This window comes from Triticum aestivum, chromosome 1D, assembly GCF_018294505.1.
Source record: "Triticum aestivum cultivar Chinese Spring chromosome 1D, IWGSC CS RefSeq v2.1, whole genome shotgun sequence".
NCBI lineage: Eukaryota > Viridiplantae > Streptophyta > Magnoliopsida > Poales > Poaceae > Triticum > Triticum aestivum.
In genome coordinates this window covers 439,024,654-439,030,988 of record NC_057796.1, presented here as the reverse complement: position 1 = coordinate 439,030,988, position 6,335 = coordinate 439,024,654, and the positions used below count along the sequence as shown (strand labels likewise).

Below are 6,335 nucleotides of genomic sequence, written 5' to 3'. Positions count from 1 at the left end.
TTGATCATAAACCCACAATTCATCGGTCTCAACAAACACACCGCAAAAGAAGATTACATCGAATAGATCTCCACAAGAATCATGGAGAAACTTTGTATTAAGATCCAAAGAGAGAGAAGAAGTCATCTAGCTAATAACTATGGACCGGAAGGTCTGAGGTAAACTACTCACACATCATCGGAGAGGCTATGGTCACTAGTAGAAAAAGGGTCAAATGTCAAGCACATTAGTGCCGGTTTGCTTTTGAGCCGGCACTAATGTGTGCATTAGTGCCGGTTCCAACGGCTAGCCAGGCGCTTTCATTAGTACCGGTTCGTGGCCAACCTTTAGCACCGATTCGTGCCACGGACCGGTACTAAAGTGAGTGGTGGCAGGATGTTGTCAGTCCGGGGCCCCTCCAGCACCTTTAGTACCGGTTCATGGCACGAACCGGTGCTAAAGGTCGTCCTACATAAACCCTTCGTCCACTCGAGCTCGCTCTGTTCTTCCCCTTTCCCCTCTCCTCTCTGTTCTCCCCTCTTCCTCTCGAGCTCATCACACATTTTGCCCAAAATTTGTCAAGATTTGAAGGCCCCCATCCATTCAAATGATCACAAAGGTTAGCAACTTTGTCCTTTCATCTCTCATTGCTAGATTAGCTCTTGCAATGCTTTGTATAGTGATTAATTTATGAGTTTAGTAATTTGGTAGAAAATATATGTGCTAGTATTTGATTTATATGCAATTTGTGGTCAAAACTAACAGTTAGTTTGCATATGTAGGTGTGGTTTACTTAGTGCCTTCTAAATCTCCGTCGTAACCACAGTCGATCGCCCGCACCGTTCCGTCGCCGGCACCACCTTGTGGTGAGCCTCTTGTTCATGAATGTTTTACATTACCAAATTGATGTTTGTGTGATTTGGATATATAGTTACTCGTATAATTATCTTACCCGTACGTTGTTTGTTATACATAGTGCCATGGTTTTGATATCCGTCCCCGTCGGCCCTCGTCCTTGTTATGATTCGGATGTGGTATATTCTCTTTTAAAACTAGTTGTTGCATTTCGTGTTTATGACAAATTATGCCCATCAAGTTGACATAGATATTTTTGTCTAGGAGGTTTGTGAACCGGAAATTCCAACCGACCCTATTGTCGAGAGGTTAAATTTAGTTGAAAGAGAAAACGAGTATTTGAAAGAAAAATTGAAAAGAATTGAGGGGGAGAAGATGGAATTGGAGTTGCATGTTGCCGATGTCGTCGATGATCACAAGATCAAGATGGAGAAAATGCGCTTGAAGATTAGAAAGATTAGAAAATATGCCATTGATAGTGAGGCTTGGTATCATTATGCTGTTGGATCAATTGTTACCTTAGTTGCGATCTTGATCGCATTTGTTGTTGCATTTAAATTCTTTAGTTAGAGAGTTATTTGTTTGTTGCATTTAAGTCTTGTATGAACTTTATGTATGAACTTGTATTAATTTGGTCTATTCGGTGTTGTGTAATGAAGATGAGCCGACAATGGATGTACGATGACCGATGCTCTCCCGAGTTCATTAATGGCGTGCAAACTTTTCTGCTTGCGGCTGAGGCAAACAAGCGGGCGGATGGTTTTATGCCTTGTCCATGTTTAGTCTGTAAGAATGATCACAATTACTCTACGTCAAGAACCATTCACGTCCACCTGTTTAAGTCCGGTTTCATGCCCCACTATAATGTTTGGACCAAGCACGGAGAAAGAGGGGTTATGATGGAAGACAATGAAGAAGAAGAGGACGACGACAGCTATCCTGGCCATGGGTTCCCTGAATACGATGATACAACAATGGGGGAAGAAGCTGAGCCGGCAATGCGGGAAGAAGCTGAAGAAGAGGCATCAGATGAGCCCGCTGATGATCTAGGTCGGGCCATTGCCGATGCAAAGAGAAACTGCGCAAGTGATTTGGAGAAGAAGAAGTTGCAGCGCATGTTAGAGGATCACAAGAAATTGTTGTACCCGAATTGCGAAGCTGACAAGAAAAAGTTGGGCACCACACTGGAATTGCTGCAATGGAAGGCAGAGAATGGTGTATCTGACAAGGGATTTGGAAAGTTGCTGGTAATGATAAAGAATATGCTTCCAAAGGACAACGAATTGCCCGAGAGTACGTACGAAGCAAAGAAGGCTGTCTGCCCTCTAGGGTTAGAGGTGCAGAAGATACATGCATGCCCTAATGACTGCATCCTCTACCGCGGTGAGTACGAGGATTTGAACGCTTGCCCGGTATGCGGTGCATTGCGCTATAAGATCAGGCGCGATGACCCTGGTGATGTCGAGGGCGAGCGCCCCAGGAAGAAGATTCCTGCCAAGGTGATGTGGTATGCTCCTATAATACCACGGTTGAAACGTTTGTTCCAAAACAAAGAGCATGCCAAGGCGATGCGATGGCACAGAGAAGACCGTAAGAAAGACGGAAAGTTGAGAGTACCCGCTGACGGGTCGCAGTGGAGAAAAATCGAGAGAAAGTACGGGAAGGAGTTTGCAGATGACGCAAGGAACGTATGGTTTGGTCTAAGCGCAGATGGCATTAATCCTTTTGGGGAGCAGAGCAGCAACCATAGCACCTGGCCTGTGACTCTATGTTTGTATAACCTTCCTCCTTGGTTGTGCATGAAGCGGAAGTTCATTATGATGCCAGTGCTCATCCAAGGCCCTAAGCAACCCGGCAACGACATTGATGTGTACCTAAGGCCATTAGTTGAAGAACTCTTACAGCTGTGGAATGGAACAGGTGTACGTGCGTGGGATGAGCACATGGGGAAGAATTTGACCTAAAGGCCTTGCTGTTCGTGACCATCAATGATTGGCCTGCTCTCAGTAACCTTTCAGGACAGACAAACAAGGGATACCGCGCATGCACGCACTGTTTGGATGATACCGACAGTATATATTTGGACAATTGTAGGAAGAATGTGTACCTGGGACATCGTCGATTTCTTCCGAGCAGGCATCCCGTAAGAAAGAAAGGCAAGCATTTCAAAGGTGAGGCGGATCACCGGACGAAGCCTCGCCACCGTACTGGTGCTGATGTACATGATATGGTCAAGGATTTGAAGGTAGTCTTTGGAAAGGGTCCTGGCGGACAACCTGTTCCGAATGACGCTGACGGACGCGCACCCATGTGGAAGAAGAAATCTATATTTTGGGACCTGCCCTATTGGAAAGATCTAGAGGTCCGCTCTGCAATCGACGTGATGCACGTGACGAAGAATCTTTGCGTGACCCTGCTTGGCTTCTTGGGCGTGTATGGGAAGACAAAAGATACACCTGAGGCACGGGAGGACCAGCAACGTATGCATGGAAAAGACGGCATACATCAGGGTCATGCCAGCTACGCTCTTACCAAAGAAGAGAAGGAAATCTTCTTTGAATGCCTGCTCAGTATTAAGGTACCGTCTGGCTTCTCGTCGAATATAAAGGGAATAATAAACATGGCAGAGAAAAAGTTCCAGAACCTAAAGTCTCATGACTGCCACGTGATTATGACGCAACTGCTTCCGGTTGCATTGAGGGGGCTTCTACCGGATAACGTTCGATTAGCCATTGTGAAGCTATGTGCATTCCTCAATGCAATCTCTCAGAAGGTAATCGATCCAGAAATCATACCAAGGTTAGAGAATGATTTGGTGCAATGTCTTGTCAGTTTCGAGTTGGTGTTCCCACCATCCTTCTTCAACATCATGACGCACGTCCTAGTTCACCTATGCGAAGAGATTAACGTTTTGGGTCCTGTATTTCTACACAATATGTTCCCCTTTGAGAGGTTCATGGGAGTCTTAAAGAAATATGTTCATAACCGTGCTAGGCCAGAAGGAAGCATCTCCAAGGGCCATGAAAATGAGGAGGTCATTGAGTTTTGTATTGACTTTATTCCTGACCTTAAGCCGATTGGTGTTCCTGAATCGCGGCATAAGGGCAGACTGGATGGAAAAGGCACGCTAGGAGGGAATCAAATAATATGTATGGACGGACATTCTCTCACTGAAGCACACTACACAGTTCTACAGAATTCCGCCTTGGTGGCTCCGTATATGGACGAACACAAGAATTTTCTACGCTCCAAACACCCGGAGCGGTCTGATGACTGGATTACACGTGAACAAACCAGGAGTTTCGCCGGCTGGTTGCAGACACGTACCATGCATGACGCCTCTATTGAAGATGACCTGTACTCGCTGTCCCAGTTACCATCTTCGAATATAATGACTTTCAAAGGGTACGAGATAAATGGTAATACATTTTACACGATCGCCCAAGATAAGAAGAGCACCAACCAAAACAGTGGTGTCCGCTTTGATGCAACAACCAAGACGGGAAAGGAAACATATTATGGTTACATAGAGGAGATATGGGAACTTGACTATGGACGTGGTTTGAAGGTCCCTTTGTTTCGGTGCAAATGGGTCAATATGACACGAGGCGGGGTAACGGAAGACCCGCAGTATGGAATGACAACAGTGGATCTCAACAATCTTGCGTATGCAGACGAACCATTCGTCCTAGCTAATGATGTGGCACAGGTTTTCTATGTGAAGGATATGTCTACCAAGCCGAGAAAAAGAAAAGATAAGGAAGCGAATGCATCATACGATGAGCCAAAGCGCCACATAGTTCTTTCTGGGAAGAGAAACATCGTGGGAGTGGATGACAAGACAGACATGTCAGAAGATTATGAAAAGTTTGATGAAATTGCTCCATTCACAGTGAATATTGACCCGAGCATCCAGTTAAATGATGAAGATTTTCCATGGCTACGGCGCAAAGGGACACACGCGAAGAAAAAGTTTCACACCCAAAGATCTGGGATGTGATCGGCTTCACTATCATCACTTTCTTCTGTGTTTCACACCCAGGAGGGAATCTCTGTAATAGTTAGGGTAGTTATGTGTTTTGGCATTTGAAACGCGAAGAAATTTTATGTGCAAACAAATTCTTTCATGCATTTACTGATTTTTTCAGCTAAATGACCCTGAAATTGAAAAGCATTTCAAATGAACTCAGAAAAGGTTGAAAGTTGGCATGGTATCATAATTTCACCCACATAGCATGTGCAAAAAAGTAGAGAGGGTTACCGCAAAAACTGGATGCACTTCGTGTACAAAATGGACAATCTCTTTCGAAGTATCAGGGTTTCGGACGAAAACTCATCCGTTACAAAGGCATTTCATTTTTTAAATAACCTAAGCATTACCAAATTGAATATAATGATAAAACACACTAATATTAAACATAAGAAAAAAGAATCACTGAAAAATCTATTTTCAAAGTTAAGTTATTCACAAACTAGTGATTCACACAAATTTCAAATAATTCAAAATGTAAACTATTCAAATTTGTAAACTACCGGCACTAATAGAAAGTTTGTAATTTTTTGTACCTAAAGCAAAAATATTCACAAAGAAACTCTAAATACAGCAAAAAACAACTCAAAAATAAATAAAACAAAAATAAAGAAAGCAAAAAAATAAGAAAATAAAAAAGCCCGCCTACTGGGCCAAAGCGGCCTGCATACGACTAGAAACCCAACCTGTTGTTGGGCCAGGATGCAGGCCCGCAAAGGCCCAATAGGCCCACAGGGCAGCACAGAACATGTAGGCCCAGAAGGCCTGCCAATAGAGAGGAGCTCGAGACAGCTGCCGCGACGGGGCTTATAAGCAGGTGCGGGCGCCCTTCGGCTAGCGAGGTGGGACTAAACCTGCCCGCACCGCACCTGCGCCACCGCACCCCTTTAGTACCGGGTCGTGGCTCCAACCGGTACTAAAGGGGGGTCTTTAGTACCAGTTGGTGCCACCACCCGGTACTAAAGGTGTGCGCTTCCCGCCGCTTGGGCTGGCCAAATGTGACCTTTAGTACAGGTTGGTGGCTCCAACCGGTACTAAAGGCCCATCCTATATAAGCAGGACTTACAAATTTTGTCAGTTTTCATCTGCTTCTTCTCCTCTGCCCCATCACCGGCCGCCCCCCGTCGCCGCCCCCGTCGCCGCCCCCGTCGACGCCCCTGTCGCCACCCCTCGTCGACGCCCCTGTCGCCGCCCCGTCCCCGTCGTCGCCGCCCCGGCCGTCCCCGTCCCTGTCGTCGCCGCCCCGTCCCCGTCCCCATCATCGCCATCCGCGTCATCCCCGCCCGTCGCCGTCCCCGTCGCCGCCCCCCCGTCGCCTCGCCTCGCCGGTGAGCGCCTGCCCCGGCCGCCATGTCCACACGCAAATTAGTTATAGAAATATTTATAGAAATTTTAGAATTTTTTTCTATTTTTTAGTTATAGAAATATTAGAAATTTTTCTGTTTTTTAGTTATAGAAATATTTATAGAAA

The 6,335-nt window shown here is 45.6% G+C and overlaps 1 pseudogene; it reads left to right on the top strand.

Moving 5' to 3' along the window:
- The first annotated feature begins 1,493 nt into the window (after positions 1-1,493).
- LOC123173609 (uncharacterized) lies at positions 1,494-4,804 on the top strand (annotated as a pseudogene).
- The last annotated feature ends 1,531 nt before the right edge of the window (positions 4,805-6,335 follow it).